Below are 23,957 nucleotides of genomic sequence, written 5' to 3' on the forward strand. Positions count from 1 at the left end.
ACAACAAGAGAAGCCACCGCGACGAGAGGCCCTCGCACCGCAACAAAGAATAGCCCCCACTCGCTGCAACTAGAGAAAGAGCATGTGCAGCAATGAAGACCCAATGCAGCCAAAATAAATAAATAAATTAATTAATTTAAAAAAAAAGGCTTTTATTCTTCTCAAGATTGTGAGAGGCGTTGCGAAAATTTTCAGCAGTAATAATGGGGTGCTTTGTAGTTCACAAACCCTCTCTTCCCTGCAGCTGACAACTCTTTGAGGCAAGTGAGAGCAGATAATGTTTGTCGAGAAAGAGTGAATTAGGAGGAGAGGCTGTGAATCTCACCATCACAGGGGCAGATGTTAAACACAATGGACTTTAGACTAAGCAGACCATGAGTTAGTACAGCTGTCGAGGGTTTGAACAGCTCACAGAACCAGATCGATTTGGTGGACATACAGGGAGCCCTGTGCCCCACAGTTGGGGCTTACATAGTCTTTCCTGTGTAAATGTTTATAGAAATTGGCCATATATTATGCAATAAAGGTTACTAAGTTTCCAAAAAATCAGGAACACACAGACCATGTTTTCTGACTCTAACGCCATTAAATTAGAAACTGATGACAGAAAAATAACACACGTGTATTTGGAAATTTAAATTTGGGAGTCAAGATAAAATGACAGGGTTTCCCTGGTGGCACAGTGGTTAAGAATCCGCCTGCCAATGCAGGGTTCCAGCCCTGGTCCCCGAAGATTCCACGTGCCACGGAGCAACTAAGCCCGTGTGCTGCAACTACTGAGCCTGCGCTCTAGAGCCTGTGGGCCACAACTACTGAAGCCCACATGCCACAACTACTGAAGCCAGTGCACCTAGAGCCCGTGCTCTGCAACAAGAGAAGCCACCGCAATGAGAAGCCCGCGCACTGCAACGAAGAGTAGCCTCAGCTCGCTGCAACTAGAGAAAGCCCGTGTGCAGCAATGAAGACCCAACGAAGCCAAAAAAAAAAAAAAAAAAAAAGATAAAATGACATCAACTCTGGCAGAGAGTTTTTAGAAGCTGTAAGTGGCTAGGGCTAGCAGTCTTTGCTAAGGTTGGGCTGACCTGGAGGCCAGGACTTGGAAGGTGATGCCGGTCCTGAGTTCTTACCTTTTATGATTCTTCTCCTGGATCCAGGCTTCAAGTGACTGCTTGCTGTATTCAGACCAAAGTATGTTATTGCTTTTACCCCACTCTGCCCCGTCACTCCTTTTTTCCATATCAAAATCTCCTAGCTGACTCTCAGGGGTAACAGAGAACACATATTTGTTGAAAGCTGGCTGTGTAGCCGGTGCTGGGATTTGGGGCAAATAGACGAATTAGACAAAGTCCTTGTCCGCAATGAGCTCACAGTTGAAAGGAGGAAGGAATATTATCATACCTATTGTATTTATATATATATATATATATATGAAAGAATATAATATAATCTATTCTTTATATTATATTCAATAGACCCAAACATAATCATGGGGCCCTGGGATGAGTGTCTTTCTAGAAGGATCCAAAAAGACTCTTTGGGTGAAGAGAAAGGCAGGACAGAGGTTGCACAGAAGCGGGGGGTGGGATGTGGAAACCCAGCCCAATCGGGATACAATTTCAGGTGCATCTCAGTTCAGGAGGACGGGAAGAGGAAGGGCAACGGAACACCCTGGGGAAGAGAGATGTGAAAGAGGCTTGTTTGTTCGGGAAACAAATGCTCAGGGTGTGGGTGACATAAGTGAAGAGTCTCCATCTCCATGCAGGGGCTAAAAAATGAGAGACCTTGAACCCTAAGGAGTTTGAGTTGGATTCTGTAGGAGAAGGGGAGGTTGTTAGGCAGGGAAGCGACAAGGACTGAGTTTTTTAAAAGTAATCGCTGGCAGAAGAGGAGAAGATGAGTGGGAGGGAGGAAAGAGCAGACCAGGGCAGCTGGCAAAGGGGCTGCTGCGATGGTCTGGGTGAGGGTGATGAAAGCATGATGAATGGATTCTAAGATGCTGGAGACCAATACTCAATGTGTTATCCTCCCAGGAATTTTTATACTTTGACAGGGAACACTACCTTAACCCAAAGGAATGAAACTGTAAAGAGGGCAATTCCTTGGATGGTGACAAGCCAGCTAGAGAGAGGTTTCGGGGGTGAGGAGCCCTTAGGGGGTCCTTTAAGTAGATATCGTGTAGCGGGGGGGGTGTCACTACATTGTCTTCTATGAGGTTCTGGTTTGTGGTCAACACGAATCTTTGTCCATGTTGCACTGTAAGTGTGATCATAATAGTTATAGCAGAAATGGTATAAAAACATAATTCATCCAGATTTGAAAAGGAAAGCTCTTTCTCCACCTAGATCATCCAACCTTAGCCAGCTGATTCTGAGAGCATGCACTTCCGCAAGGTGGTCAGTGCAATGACGTGATGGGTGGAAACCTGGGCCCCGACCAGCCCAGAGGTAAGAGGCTCTTCCAATCGGTCCCGTCACAGAAGCTGCTGCAGGGCTGCCGCCTCCAGAGCTCAGGACCGGAGGAGAGAGGCCCTGGGGAGGAGAGCCTTGTGCCCAGGGAAATCCCTATGTTGCTTTCAGGTCTGGGATCAGGACTCTCCCTGAAACAGTTTCTCCAGCCCTGAACGATCATTTACCATCCTGGCCAGCACTTGAGTGGGTAGAGAAGGTGTTTGCTACTCACAGTGATGGAGCTGCTGAGAAGAGTGGTCCTTTCCACACTTAAAGATGATGTTAGCCTATCTCTACCCCCCAGGGCTGCTTGGGTTCTTCTATGGTCGTGGGGACGAGTTTCCCTGAGCCACCCACACTCTCACCTGGCTTGTTTGTTGTCTGCACACAGGTATTATGAAGACAGCTGGCTGGAGTTGCAGGTGAGGGGAGGACGCATCCATGGCTCAAGGGTATGACCTGCTTGGGCTATCCAGTATTCCCACACTTGGCCTTGTAAGCCTGGCTCTTGTATACACTTGACAGAGGCGCCTCCCCAGGCTGGCCTGGGGGCATCTCTTCTCCATTCCCACATGGTTCTCTCAAGGCACAAATGTTAATAAGACAGGTGCACCCAGAGTCAACACAGCTCCAAGGAGATGGAAGCTCAGATTTCCTTGGGACCTAATTTCATTGGAGGCCAGCTGATCAACATGGATGTCCAAACATGGTCTAGTCATTTCCAGGACCAGAGTGAGCTGATAGCCCAGGTGGGGATCCACAAGCAATTTGCTTCTTTCTGCAGCTGTCTTGGCTCTGACCTTAACCTACTTCTGCAAAAATGGGTCTGCAGTCCATCTGATTAAGCAGATGTGACAGGAGATGCATCCTCTGGGCAGGGGAAGGGAAGACTGGGGTCTGGCTGCTTCTCAATCTCTACAATTTACATCATATCCTAACCAAGTCTAAGATGCCCCTGTGCAGTCCAGCCAGTGGAAGTGGTAGTGGCTGGTCCCTGGTTCTCCAGAAAGCTAGAACTTGGTGTGAGGGATGCAGAAGTCTCCCAGAATCCTCTGAGTGCTTGGCTCAAGTGGGAGGGGAGACGGAAGGTAGGTGGAAGATGGGTACAGAGATTTATAGCATGTACTCTGGAAGCAAAAGATGCCATTTTTTTTTTTTTCCTTCTGAATGTTGAGAGAGTGCTTGACTAATGGCTTGAGAACTTCCAGGAAGACTCTGGAGAGTTCTGGAATACTGATGGTCATTTGGACTCCGGCATTTGTCCTCTGTTGTAAAGGGGCTCACAGAAAGCATTCCGCTTCTAAACCTACTATGGCCCCCACACCTACACCCCACTGCAGGGAAGACAAGGAAGACAAGACCTGCGTGTGGCACTCATACCTCAATCCCCAATCCCATGCAGGCTCGGAGGATAAGATTCTCTCTTCTGCTCCTCCCAGCCTTCCCCAAGTCAGACTTAGACTCTTGTAGCCAGAGGGACCCTAAGGAGACACCCAAGTCCAAGATTTTCAATCTTAAAGACGCTTGCCCTCTACTGAGAGCATGACAATTTTATGCTGACTGAACCCTGACTCCTGCTGTGGACAGATCTGGACCTTTTTTCAATTTGCAACCCTACTGGCTAAGGTTTTGTTGAACTTTGTATCTTGTGGTGTGTATTATGACAACAGTAAAAAAAAATCAATTTCTGAATATAAAATTAAATTACAATAATGGATATGTTTGTATGAGAGTTCGTAAGCATGGAGTGAGGGGTTTGCCCTTGATCCTGAGGACAGTAGAGAATCATTTATGTAGCTCAGGATATGGCCAGGCTCAGGGCTCAGTGATTTATGCACATCTAGCCACTAATCCTCTCATCAACTCTCTTGAGATAGATACTGACAGTCCCATTTTGCAGATAAGGAAACTGAGGCTTGGGAGGTTGAGAGACTTTCTCCAGGTGTCATAGGTCAGAAGGGCAAAGGCAGGATTAGAACTCATGACTATTTCACCTCAAAACCTACGTGTTTTCCAAGATTCCAAGTGGGCTGGGGAGCTGTCACACCTTTGGGGTCTCTGTCTCATAATTATCAGGCTGGTGCAATATCCCTCATGTCCCTCTCCAAATTTAACAGTTGGTTCAGGATTTCTCAGCAGACCATCTCCTTTTTTAAAAAATTGAGAGGTAATTAACATATACTATTATATTAGTTTCAGGTATATAACATAATGATTCGATATTTGTATATATTGCAAAGTGATCGCCACAATTAGTCTAGTTAACATCTATCACTATACATAGTTACAATTTTTTTTTCTTATCATGAGAACTTTTAGATCTACTCTCTTGGTAACTTTCAGATATGCACTACAGTATTATTAACTATAGTCACATGTTGTACATTACACCCCCAGGACATTTATTTTACAACTGGCCGTTTGTACCTTTTGACCCCCTTCACCCATTTTGCTCACCCCACCCTCTACCTCAGGCAACCACCAATCTATCTGTTCTCTGTATCTAGGAGCTTGGGGTTGGTTTTTTGTTTTGTTTTTTCAGATTCCACATGTAAGTGAGAATATATGGAATTTGTCTTTCTCTGTCTGTTATTTCACTTAGTATAATGCTCTTAAGTTCCATCCATGTTGTCACAAGTGGCAATATTTCTTTCTTTTTTATGTTGGAGTAATATTCATATATATATATATATATATATATATATATATATATATATATATATCACATTTTTTTATTCATCCATTGATGAACACTTAGGTTGCTTCCATGTCTTGGCTGTTGCAAATAATGCTGCAATGAACATGGGGGTGCATATATCTTTTTGAGTTAGAGTTTTCATTTTCCTCCGATAAATACCCAGAAGTGGAATTGCTAGATCATATGGTAGCTCTGTTTTTAATTTTGTGAGGAACCTCCACACTGTTTTCCAGGGTGGCTACGCCAGTTTACCTCCTCACCCGCAGTGCACCAGGGTTCTCAGTAAGGCATCTCCTCCACACCCAGTTGGGCCTGTCCATATCCTACCTGTCTATTTGCCCCTCCACCACGAAACCTTCTCCAGACCACCTGTCCTTTCTGCGGACGCTCTGTCCCGTTTGTGCATCTCCCCTCATTGCCTTCTATTGTCATTCACTGTGCTGTTGTCTCAGTTGCCCTGGAACCATGTGGCCTTGGCTTGGGCTAGGCAACTTCCAACATAGGCCCCACCCTCAGGAAGTGCTCCAGGGTGGGGCTTGGCCAGAGAGGTGAGGAAAGGGGAGGCATGTGGTGAGGAGGAGAGCAACGCTCAGGGGTGGAACCAGCTTTGGCCAAGAAGAGGTGTCGGTCTGGGGCCAGCAGTCTTAATCCCTGAGATTTAAGGGGGAAGGAGGAAATCCCAAGTGCAAAAAAGGGTCCCGGTATGAGTGTTATCAGATGGGAGTTGAGATGACTGTGGGAGGTGAGTCAGAGGTAGGAGACAGGAGCATCCTTCCTGCTGGTGGGTGATGGAGGGGGCCGTATGCCGGAGACGGAAGCTGTGTGGACAATTGCACAGCGGGGGGCAATGCTTTCTTCCTAGTGGGGAAGCAGGCAGGCCCAGACCTCAGAGCCCCACAAAACTGCTGGCATCTGGTCTGTCAGTTTAAAAGCCTGAGGGGTTTTACATTCCAGAGCAGGCCAGAGGGACACAGAAGTTGTCTGGTAAGTAGGGTTTTTAATAACTTCCCTCTTCCTCAGTTGCCATGGCCACGTCTTGGGCATCATCTCATCTCTTGCCTATGAGACACGGGTCATCTGGGAGGGACCTGCTGCCAGGCGAGGCAGGCAGAGCAACAAGGTGCCGGGTAATGGGACGGCAGATACACTGATGAATAAGCCCCAAGTGGTCCCCTTCCTCAAGACACTCACTAGCCACCCATGTGACGGCAGCGTCTTAGTGTGTCTGAGCCATGGTTGTTCATCTATCTGTAAAATCAGGAAATGTATATCTATCCCAAGATGTCTGGAAGATGTCAAGCTCTTGGTGGGTACTTGAAACAAGGTTAGATTTTTTTTTTTTGAAATTTTTATTGGAGTCTAGTTGGTTTACAATGCTGTGTTAGTTTCAGGTGTACAGCAAAGTGAATCAGATATACACATATATATATATATATAAATATAAAACTACTTCTGTGTCCCTCTGGCCTGCTCATGAAACCCCTCAGGCTTTTAAAAAGTTAGGCTAGATGCCACTGTTTTGTGGGGCTCTGAGGTCCGGGCCTGCCTGCTTCCCCACTAGGAAGAAAGTGTCGCCGCCCACCGTGCAATGGATATACATATGCATTCTTTTTCAGAAACAAGGTTAGGTTACCATGCCTTTTTGCCCAGGGCCTATGCTTAAGGTATGCTGGGCACAGCTATTTCTCCTGAGCCCCTTCCCTTCTTCCTCCCGACTCTACCTGATAAGAATTAGCTATTATGCATTTTTTTTCTTTTACCAGTTTCTAAGTGCTTGCTGTCCTAAGTTCTTTACATCCATTATTTAATTGGATCTTTAAAACAACCACCAATATTATTATCCCTATTTCAGAGATTTGGAAGCCAAGGCACAGACAAGTCAAGTAACTTTCCCAAAGTCACACAGCCCATGAGTGAAAAGGTGGGACTTGAATTCAGGGCTCTTCGGTGTCGGTTAGGTTAATCTCAAAGACTAGGTTAATCTGCTCCATCTGGGTGCAGGACTGAGTGAGGAAGCAGCCTGACCACAGGCAGAACTTCAGTGGTTTTGGAGGGTCAAGGTTTCATTCTGAGGAACTACACCCAAACGTCAAAACAAGGACCTAGGTACAGGATATTGACTAAGAGAAACCACACACAAACACCACTTCGCTTAAATGGCTTTCACTTAATTTATTTCCATCAACAAGCTAGGCAGCAACTGTGGGCTAGCAAGAGGGTCTGGGGGGCACATGCTGTCTTGTCTAGGATGGACCAGTCTCCTCTCAAGGCCTTGGCCACCCCTTATTCTCAGCTCAGCCGGCGCATCTGCTGCTGCCTGTGTTTTGGAATTCTCAGTCCCGATCAGCACAAGGGGGCGGAGCCCCTGAATGGTCAGCGTGCAGTAGTGGCTACTAGTTCATTGCACTCCACAGAGACCCAGGGAGCTGATGTCTCCCGTGACCTGGGGGGCCGGGCTTGGCACAATGAAAGGAAATGCTGATGTAAAATGTGATGGTTAAATGTATGGGGCAAAAGCAAAGCATTGTTACGGAGGGATTGAATGTCACCTCCCTTGCAAAGGACTAACCTGAAGATCAGGGGCTAATCCTTGCTCGAGGTCACAGATGAAGAAAGTAGCACCAAGACTTGAATCTCAGTGTCCCCAACTCCTTGTCTCTCCCAGCTGGGGTTGGATTCTGAAATTCTTGACTCCAGAATGGGCTGAAGACATGAATGCTCTGAACTGCATGGCTTTCCCTGCAAAGAATGCAGCTTTAGTGAAACACAGAAGATCAGATGATTTTTTTGTGTGTATGGGAGCTGTAGGTTTCATCCTCCAGAATGCAGGTCGGTGGAAGCAGGGGCTTTGTTCCTACACATAGGACTGTTGCCGGCACACGCCAGGTGCTCAGTCCCCACAGGCCCACTGAAATGAGTCAGGCAACTTTGTCATTTCCAATCAATACATTGTCCACTTAACCCAGGATTTCCAAACTGGCATTGCCATAACCTGGGGCCTCGGGAAAAACTCTTGTTTCACAAAACACTTTCTTTTTTTTTTAATTTTAATTTTTATTTATTTATTTTTTTAAACATCTTTATTGGAGTATAATTGCTTTACAATGGTGTGTTAGTTTCTGCTTTATAACAAAGTGAATCAGTTATACATATACATATGTTCCCATATCTCTTCCCTCTTGCATCTCCCTTCCTCCCACCCTCCCTATCCCACCCCTCTAGGTGGTCACAAAAGCACTTTCTTAACGAGGGGTATTGTGAACAGGAAACTTGGGAACAGAACCTGGTAGGAGGTAGAAAAGTCAAGACAGAAGTGAAACAAAATGTAGAGAGGAAGGGGAAACCGTCAAGAACTCAAGCTTTCAAAAGATCTGTTTGTATGTTCATTTATTTATATTGCACACCTCCTTTTCTGGAAAGCATTTAAGAGGACTAAACTGTCCAGGAGATGCAGCAGAAATGTGTGCACTGTGGTAGGGGGGTATCCACAGATCCAAACCCTCTGCCTTTTATTGGGGCTGTGACTTTAGGCCAGTTACTTAACCAGCCTGATTCTCCATTTTCCCAGCTAGAACATAGGGGTTGTTAAAGATTAGACACAATGTATATAAAGTGCCCATCAGGGTGGCTTCCTGGCTCACAATAGACCTCAAGTGACTGGAATCTATTATTATTGTTATTTTACCAAAAAGGAGGAGAGAGAAGCCTCCTCGCTGTCATCACCATCATCACCTCCACCCTTATCATCATGACCACCCTTAGCATCATTGTCACTAATACCTATCGAGCGCTCACTGTGGGTCGGGTGCTAAATGTTTTACATGCATTAACTCATTTAATCCTCACAACCTCACATGTAGGGACATGAGGAGAGAGACACAGAGAGAGGTTAAGTGATCTAAGACCGCATACCCGGGACGTGGCATCAGTTTAAGTACGGTGATGGCTCTTGCTAGCATCAGGCTGTGTGCATAACCTGAGATGCCCCCGGATGTAACCAGACCAGTAGCCTTTCTGATGCCCAGAGACATACAGAACGCATGTGAAAAAATTCTAACTGCAAAGCAATATTCAAACATTACATTGATGGCTGGGATAAAATAGAGCATCAGCAAGCACCCTAGACTTCAGATTAAAACTAGCCCCTTCCTCTCCCTGGTTGCTGAACAATGGGGCACAGAGGAACCCCACCGATTTCCAGTTCACTCCTTGTAGCCCATCATTCAATGTCCTCAGGCGGGTCAGTCATCTTGTCCCAAAAACCACAGACGAGAGGCAACAAACTTACCACCCTTTGGCACTTCTACTATTGGAAATAAACACACAGCGGAAATCTCTGGTTAAAATGCATGCAATGTTCCTTTAAAATACACAGACGCTTTCTAAGACAGGCATTTCACTTGGCAGTTGGACGCTCAAGCCTCCAAATTAAACAAGAGTTTTAGTGAATTGAGCCAATTCATCTGCTTGGTCCCAGTGTAAACGTATACGCCAGTGTGGCCGTGGGTGTCCGTGTGCAGCCAGGGAGTGTTTACATGGTGAGAGTCAAGCCTGGACAGTTAGGATTTGATCCCTCCTTCCTGCTTTTCCTCTGTTGCTCAGCAGAGTCTACTCTTCCCTGTTCAGAGGTGGACATTCTCTGCACGGGGTGAGCTCTCAGCCTGGGGTTCTGGCCCCCAGCTGAGGAATCAATGTACCTCTTATGATGTCCTTTTCCTTTGAGGTTTTGGGCCCATTGCAACAGGTGTGGACACCAGACCCTCATGAACAGAAGGAAGAACAGACTTGAAAGCTCCTTCAAACCAAGCACAGGACTGTCCTTTAGAAAGACAGTGGAGAGATTTGAAAGTGAAACTTTCAGTACGTGAACAAAATATTGTAGAGAATCTTTAAACCTCCATCACACTTCTAACCTTATTCTGTCTCCATTTTACAGATGAGGAAGCCAAGGCACAGAGAGGTTAAGCCACTTTTCTAGAGTTGCACAGGATGCAGTGGCAGATCTGGGATTCACACCTAGGGATCCTGGCTCCAGAGCTCATGTTGAAATCGCTAAGTGTCCTGTCTGCGGCTTCACCATCTGGAGACGGCACAGTCAGGATTTCAGCTTCAAGGTGTCTGCTCGAAGGGCTGACTCTTACGGAATGACTGTGAACTTGGCCAAGTTCATTCATGTTCCTGGGTCTCAGTTTCCTCCTCTGTAAAATGGGGTGACATTATTCATGTGACACATCCTGCTGGATGGTGATAAGGAATAAATGATATAGAAAATGTGTGTGAAAGAGGTTTATGAAGATTATAAAGGGCAGTTAAGAATTATACATGGTTTTAGTGCTTTTTGATCTACAGCGTGTTATAATCGTGCTACTTAATCTTCATGCCAACTCTTTCATCCAAGTCTTATCAATCCCAACTCAAATATGAGGAAATTGATACTCAAAGAGGAAAAGTGACTTCCTTAAGGTCCAGGACATAAGCCAAGTTCTTCTGAATTCAAGCCTAAGACTCTTTTACATGATTCTTTTATGCTAAGAGTTCACAGGGTTTGGGGGCACAGACAGCGTCATGTTCTTTTATTTTATTTTATTTTATGTCTCTCTGATCAGGTAGCATAGTGACTTGAACATGGAAAGGATTTTGTTGGTTTGTTCGTGACTGAATGAATCATGGCTGGATGGAGATGAGGCTTGATTCATCAGAAACTTGGGAAAATGCAAGTTCTGACTGAGTTTCTGATGAATCTAGAATCATCCTGTAACAAAGGCATTGAAAATATATCTAAAAGGTTCCAGTTGACTCTCTTTCTCTCAGGAAGAGAGGTGTGATACACATCAGTGAATCTTCACTGGTGGCCTAAGGATCTTACAATGTCTCCTAGTCATGCAATTATGGAACTTTTAGAATCAGAATGCATCTTGGAAATCATCTGATCCAAATTTCTGCTCAGTGGATAGATTCCCCCCACCACTGTGAACCTCAGTTGGCAGCTGGAGACCCGGGCCAATCCATCCCTTTCTCTTACTTTTCAGAGTTGAAGTTAGATAATTTGGATTCAAGTATCAAACCATCTGTAAGAAATGTAACATCAAGTTATGCCTCAGTTTCCTGATTCGTAAAAGCACACTTTGATAGCTTGCCTTTTTCACTAGCTACACACCTGGGAGATTGTCCCATATCAATATAGAGAGAGCTGCATAACCCTTTCACAGACACACACACACACACACACACACACACACACACACACACACTTATTCAATCAGTCCCCCATCGGTATAGCTTATTTCCTATTTTTTTGCCATTGCAAACATTCTCATGATAAACATCCTTGAACAGAAAAAAAAAAGAAAAGCAGGACCTGCTTCACAGGTTGTGGTGACAAATAAATTAATTCCTATAAAGCACTTAGAACAGTGCCTGGCATATAATAAACCCTCTACAAAGGCTAGCTCTGATTATTTTATCTTTGTTAACTGAATAATTGAAATTATTAGAAGGGGAGATTTTGGAATAACTGGAAGAGGAAATGAAGCGAGAAAACACGCAGCATGTTAAGGGAATGCATCAGTCGTGATTAAGTTTAGGTGCGAGCAGCAGTGTAAACCGGGTAGAAGTTTCTTTACACCTTACATTCAAAAAGTTAGGAGGCAGGCAGTCCAGAGCACCCCTGGACTCCATGGCAACAGGGATTCAGGCATCTTTCATCTGAATACTCCGTGATGCGTGGCTTCTCTAGAATATGTCCTGGTCCCAGTTTGCTGCTGGGGCTCTAACCACGATAGCCACATTCCAGCCAGTGGGACGGAAAAAGGCTGGGGAGAGGGGTGGGGACAAAGGGCATGACTTTGCTTTTAAAACCACTCCCAGCAAGTTACACACACCACTTTAACTTCATTGACCAGGACTGAGGTACCCAATCACACAACTGCAAGGAAGGCTGGGAAATGCAGTCTTTAATCTGGCAGCCAGGTGGCCCACAAAAAATCACTCATCTAAGGACTGCAGAAGAAAGACAGAATAGGTATTGGAGGACAGTCAGTGATCATTGCCACAGGGAGTTTGTGGACTCTGGGGAAACGCTGTTGAGCAACCTTTGCTTTGGTAACAGGGAGTCTTTGGGTTCAAGCTAAGAGTTTTGGATCCATGCCTCAAGGATTTTCATTAAAAGTACCTCCATACCCCCAAACCATTGCCTCTCTGAGTCACCGTCCAACAGGCCATTGCACGGGGTGGAGGTTCCCCACTTCCCAAAGTGGGTGTGTATGCTTCAGTCGTTGGCCCTTGGGTTGACTTTGCAAGGGTCTCAGATGTACGCGTGAGGAACTGAGTATCCTGGGTCGCTTGTGGAGTCGGCTCCTGTAACTTACATCGTCAAAGATGAGCTTGACTCAGTACTGAGCCCAGGTCAGACCTTGAACATTTGAGCTGCTTTTCTTCTAGAGAGAAAACCATCCCCGATAGAATCTCCTTGAGGCTCTTCTTCTAACCATGTAATGTAGACCTTCTGGTTACTGGAAACATTGAGCAAATCCCATTCTCACTGACTGGGGCCTGCCTGTGTTCATTAGAGTTCCTTCTCTTATTCTGTACCCGATCTTGCTTTCTCGTTCCAGTAAATGATCCCTGTCTACAGTGGTTTCCACGTGCAGCAGGAATTTTGTCAGGATGCACATTAATTAATTTCTGGAAATCAAAGCAACCTTGGGAGCAGTGATTTCCCCTACGTGGAGGATAATCTCTCTCTTTTTCTCTCTCTGTCTCCCTCCTTCCCTCCTTCTTTCTATTTAGAAATGCCATGGAACATGGGGCAGGGTTGTTGGCTGCCCTGTGACCCATTTCCTCAGCGGGACCCTCAGAGGGGACAGGATGTAATTTGGAAAGAAAGATGGCCTCAGTCAGACCCACGAGAGGGTCTCCTGCGGTCACAGTCTCCAGTGAGGGGCTGCTTGGTTTTCGGAGGAACTGAGTGCATTTGTATGAGTGTGACTCCTCTCTGGGGCCAGATTGTGGAATAAGTGGAGTTGGCTTCAGTGCCGTCTAGCTCCACTTCATAAACCTCCAGCTCCCTCCTGGGCTCCCCACGCTCAGAGTACTCTGCCCATCTTCGTTCCTCTCTGTTGTCTAAGAGTTTCCCATTCTCCTACATGTTTCTTAACTACTCCGTTACTGACTTCTCCCCAAACCACTTAGCATTTTAAAGGTACTGGGCTAGAGATAGATGAAGGAGTCCTCACTAAACATGTTGAATAACTGAACCAAACTTGAAGCAAAAATGGGATTTTGAGGTAGTCAGACAAATGTTAGGAATTTAAAGAAATCATCAACATTTGCATCAAGGGTTTGGCGATTGACAACTTCCCCTCCCCCACCCTGCCAAGGTCATACAGATAGTAAATTGTGGAGGTGAGTTTCCAACCCAGATTCTCTGCTGATCACCGTTCCAGGCCCCAAGGGGGATTTCAGAAAGGTCAACAGAATGACATTTGGGGGCAGGTGGGTCTTTCAGGGTAGGTCTTGCCCCTCCCTCACAGACCGGCTCTGCTGCCTCCGGGGTGGGCTTGGGCTCGGGGAGTGGACCTCCAGGAGAAGCTAAATAAATAGGAATTTGGGTTCCCAATTCAACTCGAATCTAGCTGGGAGGACAGCTGACCAGGAATCACAGAACTGGGGAGGTGAACCAGCGGCAGATTTTTGTAGGAGAAATTGGAAGGAGTCTGGGGCAACCTTTCCACCTCTTTCTTCTCCTCGACTCAACCTGAAAGTACGTCAAATAATGTGGTTTCAGCTCCGTTTAGTTTCTTTCAACCTGAAAGTCAAAGTTTCTCTCCAAAGGAGGGAAACCTGCATGAATCGAAACTGAAAGAAGTTAACTCAAAGCCCTGTGAACTGAAACTGATGAATTTCACACAGCTCCGGTTCATTTTTCTCTTCTCCCATCCACCCCAACACCCCCGATCATATTCATTCAGGGAACGAGTCCGATGTAGATGTTTTTCCAACTGCCAGGCTCAAAACACCATCAGCACACCAAGCTTATATTCTATAGTTACGATGGCTCAAGATGGCAAGGAATTGTGCTTGCTTTATCTACCACTGGCTTTGCCAGGCTGGACTCATCGGAAGGATGGTTCCTTTTAGGGTAGAAAGCCCTTTGCATAGAGGGCTGGGCAAATTCACAGGATACCTGGGCTATTGGAAGGAATACCGCTTTCAGAGATGAAAACGTCTGCTTTCCTTTCTGCCCTCTTTGAATGAATAGTCTCTTCCCTCCCATGAGAAGACGGAAGCATCAGATGCTACTCAGAGGGCCTGACCCTGATGCAATGAAAGGCAGTAGCTGAGACCACTCAGGCTCATCTAACGCTGGAATAACCAGTGGGTGACTGTGGAATGTGATTTGGAGGTTTCCATCCAGGGCTTGCTTCCAAAACATCTCTCCCGTAGCCCCCAATGCCCACCATCAGGGTCCCCAAGGGAGTCATCAACTCTAGGAAGCACGTTGAATGTTGAAGCCCTGCTGACAGCGTGAGCAACCCCCTGTCTCCTATGGGCTACCTGGAGAGAAAAGAGTAATTTACTGGACAAAAAAAATGTGCCAAAGTAGAAATTCCTTCATCATTTGGGTGGGTTTCTTAACCACTTCTTGTATTTTACTTGAGTCTTCTGTCAACTCAGGAAGGGGCCTGAGGGGAGGAAGGGAACCAAATGGAATGGAAATGAATATTTAATTGTGTCTTTCGCAAAGAGTCTTCATGCATGCTATCTCAATTCATTTTCCCAGGACGTGTTTACCAATGGCTGTTCTGAAACAGAGACAAGCCCAAGGTCTAGGAAGGGACCGAGCAGGATTCAAACTCCCATCTCTCTGACTCCTTCCATAATTTCCATGCTTTCTCTCTAAATGAAGGGATTTTCAAGATCGCCTAGTACAATCTGCCCATTTTATTGAGGAGCAAGCTGAGGCCACAAAGACCTCACGTAAAATCATACAGCTAGTTGATGTCAAAGGAGGGGAAGACCATGTTTCTCGGTTCCTAAACCAAGAATTCTTTCAACTACGCCCCACGACTGCAACAGGAAGAGTCAAAAGGCCTTTTGCAAAGGCCAATGAAAAAATAATCAGGGTATGACTATGGGGTGGAGAGGGGAGTGATTTATATTTTAAACATTGTTGGAGGGAAATTATATATGAGCCTTCTTGCTGCAAGTTTTCATTATTATAAGCAGAATATTTCTTTCTGTTGCAAAAATGAACCTAGCATAGTGAACGCTGGAATTTACTGTAAACAGATTCTCTACAGGTCTGGATTAAAAATACCAAGGTCCCGGTGATTCTAATGTGTACCCAGAGACGAAAACCACTGTGAAAACTCAATAAGAGTAATTTTATTAACTTCTTTGCCTTTAAACTCACCTTAAATGAAAGTGTTTTGAAATTATCATAATTCAGCCTGTGAATTAAGATCCTACCTTTGTAGGGTGCCATCTGCAGAATTTCCGCAGACTGGCTAGATTGCAGAAGGGTAGATGTTTCTCCTTGGCTGTAACCCATGTTATACCTCATGCAGGCGTAATTCAAAACGCATTACGGCGAGAGAAGGGCTTCTGCTAGTCGTACCCTTCTGACCCCGAGATTATATGATTTCATGTGTGTATATGTGGGTTTTGTCAGACTCCCACATATTTTTAAACATACAATATAGATATCTGCATACTACCTAACTGAAATGATTATAGGCTTTTCTTTCTTTTTCAGAGTCAATGATTTTGAAGAAATGTGACAGTGTTTCTGGGGGGAGATTTCTCGTCTCTTCCACTGCCCCGGTGAAAATCTCACTCGGAACAATACATCTTCTGTGAAACACTCTGCACAGAAAGTTGTGGAAATAAATCTTCCCTCTCACCACTGGAGCTGAAGTCAAACCGAGTAGAGCACAGAGGCTTTGGAAGGATTGACACTCCAAGGCAGAGGGAAAAGTGTCCCGAAAATGGAATAGGTTGGGGGAGAGCCCGGCAGAATTCCCTTCTGGCAACTGTGCTGCGGCACTGTAAGGGTGTGAGTTCAGGCAGAAAAGACTATAAAGGCCCCCTTAATCAATCTCAGGCTCTTACCTTTCATGCCCCTTTAGTGGAGAATCATAAAGGGGACCTTGGGCTCTACTTGCTTTACAGGGGGGAGAAAACCCACAGAAAACCCACAGTCCCTTTGCTGTAGCCCGTGTTACCACCTTTGCACACACACATTTGTTTGCTTACTTATGATGTTTACCCCCTTTCCCCCCAAAAGTAAGGTCCTCGGGGCCAGGATCTTTGTTTTGTTCACAGATGTCCCCAAGCCTCTAGCACAGATGGCATGCCAATATTTTTGAACTCAAGAATGAATCAAAACCCTCATCTGTGACAGGTGCTGTGCTAAGTGCGTTCACAACGATTCCATCAAACCCTGAAAATACCCTTCAAGGCGGGTTCTATTAATAACCCCACTTCATACGCGAAGAAACCGAGGCTTAACCAGTTTAACTGATTGCCAGAAGCTCTCCAAGCAGCCTGACGGGTTAGTCCCCACAGAGGTCACCGGCAAAGACGCTCCAGGCAGGCGGCAGCCCCCTGGCTGCCCATTCCCGCCTGCTCTGCGGTGAAGGCCTGGGCTTCCAGAAATTTCTTTGAAGGAGAAGCCCTGTTCTCTGTGGTTCTTGAGGCACTGCTGGCCTTGCTGTGGGTTCCTGCCACCTGACGTTCCAAACAGAGGCATTTGCTAATTTCCTGGGGAAGGCTCCAGGAAGGCTTGTCCTCGGGTAAAAGCTGTTCCCAGTAGGTGAAAAAAAAGGGAAGTTTTCAGACCACGGCACACTTGGAGGTTTCACTTTCAGTGTTGTGTGGCGCTGACAAATAAACCTCTTCTGAGTTGGCGCTCCTTCCCCTCCAGCCCCACCCGCTGCCTCTCTGCTTTTCCAGATTCACGTGAGTGTTTTGGTTAACTTTCTCCCCTCCTGTGTGACTATTGTTCTACCACAGGTTAATGTGGGGCTTCTGGAGCGGATAGGACTAGGCTGAGTTACAGGAACAAGCTACAAGCCGAAGGGAAGCACTGCAGCTTGTGGCCGGTCCCGTCCCAGATATACACCCGCACATCTGGACGAGAGATCATGTGACAGCTTGAAAAGCCAGAAACATATCCTGGATACCATAAAAAATAGTTCCGTTAAATTAAAAAGGCTTTAAATACTGGCTCAGCTGGTTTGGGGGTCTTTATGTCTCTCTCTCTTTTTTTTTCATTGTTCTGGAATTCGCTGTAGGATTTGTGATTGCGGAAGACTGTGAACCCATCGGATTGTGAATTTGTTTGCAAGTTTTTTGAAAGTTCAGCCAGCCCTTCTCTACTTTCGTAACTTTGGGCATGGCTTGTTGATTTGGGGATCGGGACTTGGTATCTTGGTAAAAAAACAAAACAAAACAAAACAACACACTCAAATAAAAAAAGAAACTCTCCCCTTTCCCACTTGCCAACCTCTCCCTCAGATCCCCCCAAGAAAACCATCAAAACCCTTGGCCAAATCCTGTCTCCTTTGACAATATTTAAGAAAGATCCTGTAGGGTAGTAAGCTCTAAAATAGTATCGGTGAAGAGAAATGTCATAGTTCTCTTTGGATAGAATCCAGAACAGATTGGCAATAAAGAGATGAATGGATGTGAAACACCAAAGTATGGTCAAGACTTGATTCCTGCAACTCGGGGAAAAAAAATCTCCATTTTCTCTTTCTTACGCAAATAAAACATTCTTGTGTTGCCCGCTGGACATATCTTTCTCCCTGATTTACCAAGATTGCAGAAACTAGGATTAAACAAGGCATCCATTCCAAAACCAAAAATCTGTTTTCTCAAACTATCGAAGAGTGAATGAGTTTGAGAAGCGAGCATGTGATTAAAAGACAAAAAAGGAAAATCGTGCCTCGTTTCTTTTTCAAGGATGGACAGCCAATCAGGCAGAATGGTCTCTGTTGGCATTTGCCTTATCTGCTGGTGATAGTTCCTCTTTTAATTTAGGAAAAAATAGCCAAAGCAATATTGGTAAAATACCACCAGCTTTGGGTTTTCTAAAATATGTGAAATCATGTTATTTTCACCTATTCATTAGTTCAGTCCTTCTCTTCCCACCACTGGACTGTCACCTTCAGCCAGGACCTTGTCTGCCTTGTTCTCTATTGAGTCCTCAGTGTCCAGAACAAGGTCTCACCAACTCTGCTGCCTGGCTTCGAGCTGAGTGTCTCTGTTTGCCCCTCCAGATGCACTCTGTACCTTTTACCACCTCATTCTGTGCCCCGGGGCTGAGGCCTGTGAACCGTGTCCATGGGCTCTGTGATGGTGAAGTTTATGCTCCAACTTGACTGGGTCAAGGGATCCCCAGATAGCCGGTAAAGTATTGTTTCTCGGGGGTATTTCTGACCGTGTTTCTAGAAGAGATTAGCATTTGATTTGATAGACCGAGTAACGTGGGTGGGCGTCATCCAATTCATTGGGGGCCCGACTGTAACAAAAAGGCCAAGGAAGAGTGAATTCTCTTTCTCTCTTCTTTGGCTGGTATGTCCACCTCTTCCTGCCTTCGGATATCAGAGATCCTGGTTCTTGGGCCTTTGGACTCCAGGATGTACACCGTGGCCCCCAGTTCTCTTATACCACTGACTTTCCTTGTTCTATAGCTGGCAGACAGCAGATTGTGGAACTTCTCAGCCTCCATAACCGCATGAGCCAATGCCTATCATCAATCTCATACATGTCTGTATATATCCTATTGATTCTGTTTCTCTGGAGAACCCTGGTTGACACAGGCTCCCTGGCCCTCCAGCTTCCCTTTGGACGCCAATGAAAGCACCAGGGAATATCAGCATCGAGCTGGCTGAGTCTCTGGGCTGCAGCCACAGCCCCTGTCAAACCCAGGGATGGTAAAACCTCCCTTCTTCTACTCCCAGGATCCTGTACTATCCCTTGTAATAGTCTCTTCATTAAACTCAGAAAATGACTCCTTTTGAGTTTATCTGTTTCTACAATTATCTGTATTCTGCTGGGGTCCTGACTAAGGAAATTAAGATTTATTGAATGAACAAATGAATGAGGCTTCACTGTAGTGAGCCATACTTCTGGATAATTGCAACACGTTGGTTCCAGAGCCATTTCCTCCCAGGTTCAATTCTTTAGAAATGTCGTTGTCACCATTAGTTCAAGACTCCAAGGATGCGCTGGAGTTGTTTTTCTCCAGTAAAAACCCACAATCTGCTCCAACCCCTTATTGGTTTCTCTTGTGATCAATGATATGAACAGACAAAGCAGTTTGCAGCATTTAGAAAGGTCCATTATTGAATCACCTATTCATCCATTAATTAATTAATTAATTAATTAATTCATCATTCAAGAGAAATTTAATAAGCCCCTACCATGCGCCATGCATCTGGGGATGGCAATTTTATTTCATCTTGCATGTCACCTGGTAGATTCATAGAGCATGGCATTGAAGTAAATTCTGAAGCAGTCTGAAATCAGTGGGAAAATGTGCCAAGATCAATTAATAATGTCTGCCATGGATAGAGGAATGGAAGCACATACGATCAATATTTACAGGACCAGTATTTGCCATCTGTGTCTTAATGAGTAAGCAAAAAAAAAAAAAAAGCAATATAAACCCTAGTAACAAGCTTATTTTTGCCTCCAGCTTTGCTGCCTCATGTTAAAACTGCGTGCTTGCTCAAAGGCTTCTGATATACAATAACTACCTCTCCTCAGACGCACCTAAATGGTTATTTGATTGTACAAAGACATCATTGACCTGAAAGTGCCTATTTTCATTATTTACCTTCTGGACTCTATTTGCTGGGTTACAACACACAATTAAATGGAAAGTTTTTCCGTCTACTTTCCTGAAAGGGAAATTGTGGACTGCAATGACCAGCCAGCCCCCAACCTTAGTTAAGATGAAGATTTGCTAGCAGGTTCTCATCACTTTTGGGTAAATTGTCACAACGATCACTCAGGAGTCAAAGGCATCCTTTACAATAGCTTTTCTCTCCAGACCGGTCTTCCTGGATTTTTTTAATAAGGAAAAACACATGAGGAAACTTACTCTCCTTAGCTTTTCATTCTCGATTAATCAATTTTGGTTCTATAGCCAGCTCAACTCATAAGGCACTGGATTTAACATACAGATTCCTTAAATTGAACTTCCTGTGTCCTGGGTACGCATTCCTCTGGGGGCAAGTTTCCTGATTGCCCTGTTTGGCACCTAATTCTCTTTCTCGAACCCTGTTTCTTTAACACAAGCTAGCTCAGCAGCCCTGGGAAAACCACTTACCCTCTCTCTGGGCCTTCATCTGACAGGAGGGGGTTCCATAATAAAAGCTAATAATTATTGAGTACTTACTTTGTGCCAGGCTGTGTAATAAATATTTAAATGTGTACACAGTTAGTACTAAATTATTACACTAAACATGTAATAGATGCTTCCTATCGAGGATCAGCAACTCTTCATAAAGGACCATACAGCAAATATTTCCAGCTTTGCAGGGCATATGTTCTCTGCTGTGGTTACTTAACTCTGCCACTGCAGTGTGAAAACAGCCACAGACAATGTGTAAACAAATGAGTGTCATTGTATTCCAATAAAACTTTATTTACAGAAACAGCCAGTGGGCTCAGGGTGGCTCAACTTTGCCACCCTGGCTTGATAAGAATTTTTCCATTTAATTTTTGTAACAAGCCCATAATGTAGGTACTAGTTAACTAGATAGATTAAGTCACTTTTCTGAGGTCACTAAGACAGGAAGAGCCAGGATGCAGACCCAGACGAGTGGCCCCATGTTTAAACCACCCTTCTGAGTTTCTAAAAGCACCAAACATTGACCCATGCCCTACACAGGCGCCTCCTGGGACCCTCGGCATCCCAGCCTGAGTCCTATCAACTCTCTCCTATCCCCCTTAACCTCTCTCAAAAAGGTCACCCTTCTCAGGCATTCATTTCCTCTTAACTCACTGTCTGTCCTCAGCACGGAGTTTGGCATCAACCCCAGAAAGTCCTAAATCCTCTTACATTCTGAATATTAAGTCCTCTGCCAGACTGGGGTTTCTCTCAGTCTACATACAATTGGAATGAAATCACCAGATGAAACCAAAGAGCTCACATTTGAACAATGCCTGCTCATTGAATATGTTGACTATCTCGTGGTTTTGAGTTAGAACCTGTAGTTCCACTGTCAATTTGCCATGTGACTCCAGGTGTATCATAATCTCTTGGTTTCTTATCTATTGAGGGGTGATTTTAAAAAAACAACCCGTAAGTCTGTGGTGAACACTTGCCAACAGAAGCATTATGCAGCCATGGAGATATGGCATTCAGTGATGCCAAGCCGGACCTTATTTCTTTTTCCTTTCTTATTTCCCTGTTTTGAGGGATGGCTGTAGAAGTATTTTACTCACTGCCAGTTAGTGGTTTGTGCTTGTGTCCAGTGGTGCTTCTGTCCCAGGTGGGTGAACATGAGTGGTAGAAGCATCACTTTCAAGCTTTGGTTCCTGTCATCTATGTTGGGTTACGCTCCAGCCGAGGGTGGACCCATGGATCCATCCACTCATTGGGTCAATATTTATTGTTGGCCAGCTCTGTGCCAGACACAACACAGCCTGGGAATATGGTGGTGGACAACACAGACTAGATTCCTAGAGTCTAGTTAGACCCACAGACACTCAACCACTCCTTAACCAGGGTTGTAATGCCACGCATGATAAGTGCTGTGAAGCAAGCTGGTGCCATGAGCACTTAGGACAAAGAAGGACTCCAAACTGAGGTGAGGAGAGTCCAGGGAAATACTGCCTAGGACATGGCTTCCTCCTCCTCCACCTGCTGACCCTGGCTGTGTAAAGGACCTGAGGACAGAAGAAGCTGGGTGTTCTGAGGAAATGAGGCCAGGTGCTAGGGGTCTTGGGGGTATGAGTTGAGGCCAGAGAGGTAGGCAGAAGCCAGATCGGGCAGTGCCTTGTAGGTCATGGGAGGGAGTATTGACTTTATCCCAAAGATAATAGAAAACTATTAATAGTTTTAAAAGGTGAAGAATAGGGAGTAACATGGTCGTGGAAGGGCTAAGAATGTATAAGCTCAAAAGGATATTGATTGATCTTAAAGCTTTTGAGGTAAAAATGTGACACAAACCAACTTTCTCAACCTTCTCTCCCTGTATTTCTTTCTATTCTCCTTCCCTTCTCTCAAACAGATGGGTCTTCTTTATGTTCCTTGAATCCCCACTACACTGCCACACCCTGCTCCTCACTGGAAGGTTCTCTCTACTTCTAGGTGCTCATCTAAGCCCTGCCATCCTTCAGAACCAGTTCACGTCTCACCTCCTCCATGAAGCCTTCTTGGGTGGCCCTTCAACAAATTACAAAATATAGTCAGCACTGTAAACAAATAAGAAGGGGAAAGACTAATCTCTCACTTCAGTCTTTCCCTCTAAAGTCCTTTCCAAAAGTCCCAGTTCCAGGCTTTCTCTCCAAACCAACTTGTATTTTCTCTCACCAGGAAATTGTCTGCTGGCCATGAAACACTACCTGGCTCATCCAAATCCTACTCATCCTTCAAGATGGACCTCAGAATCACTCCTCACTGGACCCCTCCCTGACCACTCCTGTGGGAAGAGACTTTGATCCATCCCTCCTCTCGAGTACTATCTACTTACTGATTAATGTCAGTTAAGAAGACAAAATGAAACAAAGCAAACAAATCCTTGTTTGCACATCTATCTTGTTCCCTTGCTTGACATAAGAATCTTGAAGTGTGGGGACCATGCTCTGTGACTCTTCCTACAATTCTTTTCACTGACACAGCATCCTGTAGATGCTCAATAAATACATGTTTCTTGATATTTCTTGGTCTGAGGTCACATACTCATTTGTATGCCTGGCTTTGTGGAAGATGAGAGGCTTCTAACCTTGTCCTTTGAAGTCCTTCTCCATCGCTGTTGTCAGAGTGACAATCCTAAAACTTACTTTTGTATCATCTCCCTCCCTTGAGCCATCATCTTGGCTCCTCATTAACCATGTAATAAAATCTAGACTCCTTGAATAGTGCCTCCCCACACTTTTACTGTGTTTTAATTTTCTATTGATGTGTAACAAGTTACCATGAACTTAGCAACTTGAAACAACTCATATTTATTATCTCACAGTTTCTGTGTGTTGGGAACCCGGGCCTGACTTTTAGCTCAGTTCTCTGCTTCAGAGCCTCAACCAAGTTGCAATCAAGCTATCAGCTATAGCTGTGGTCTCATCAGAGGCTCAGATGGGGAAGAATTCACTTCTAAATTCACTCTGATTGTTAGCAGAATTTATTTCCTTATGGTTGCAGGAGTGAAGTCTCCTTTGGCTATTAGGAACCTCCTACAGTTTCTTGACATGTGAGCTTCCACTTACTTAAAGAGCACTTGCTTTCTCACAGCTGACAAGGGAAGGAAAAACTCCAGGGCAAGTGTTCCAGGAGTCTTATGTAATGGGCTAGAATCAATACCATCACTTTTGCCATATTTTATTGGTTAGAAGTAAGTCATAGGACCTTTCCATTCCCAAAGGGAGAGGATTATACAAGAGTATGAACAATAGGAGGTGGGGATCTAGGGTCTGTCTGCCACAGACTGTAGCTCCCTCTACTGCTTCTGAAAAGTGGAATCCAGCAATGCCAGATGTTTCTACTTCTGAAAAACATACCACCTCCTTTTGCATTTCTAGGAATTTATATAGGCATTTGTATCTGACTGAAATGTCCTCCCCTATTTCACCTCCTC

At 45.0% G+C, this 23,957-nt stretch overlaps 1 long non-coding RNA gene across 1 annotated transcript; it reads left to right on the forward strand.

Moving 5' to 3' along the window:
• Positions 1–13,290: 13,290 nt before the first annotated feature.
• Positions 13,291–23,042, forward strand: LOC309608186. The gene is made up of 2 exons (XR_014232709.1): positions 13,291–17,106; positions 22,700–23,042. It is a non-coding gene; the product is annotated as an uncharacterized lncRNA (long non-coding RNA).
• Positions 23,043–23,957: the final 915 nt, after the last annotated feature.

The sequence above is a fragment of the Balaenoptera borealis genome (assembly GCF_965194805.1).
Source record: "Balaenoptera borealis genome assembly, chromosome: 12".
In the NCBI taxonomy this organism is placed as follows: domain Eukaryota; kingdom Metazoa; phylum Chordata; class Mammalia; order Artiodactyla; family Balaenopteridae; genus Balaenoptera; species Balaenoptera borealis.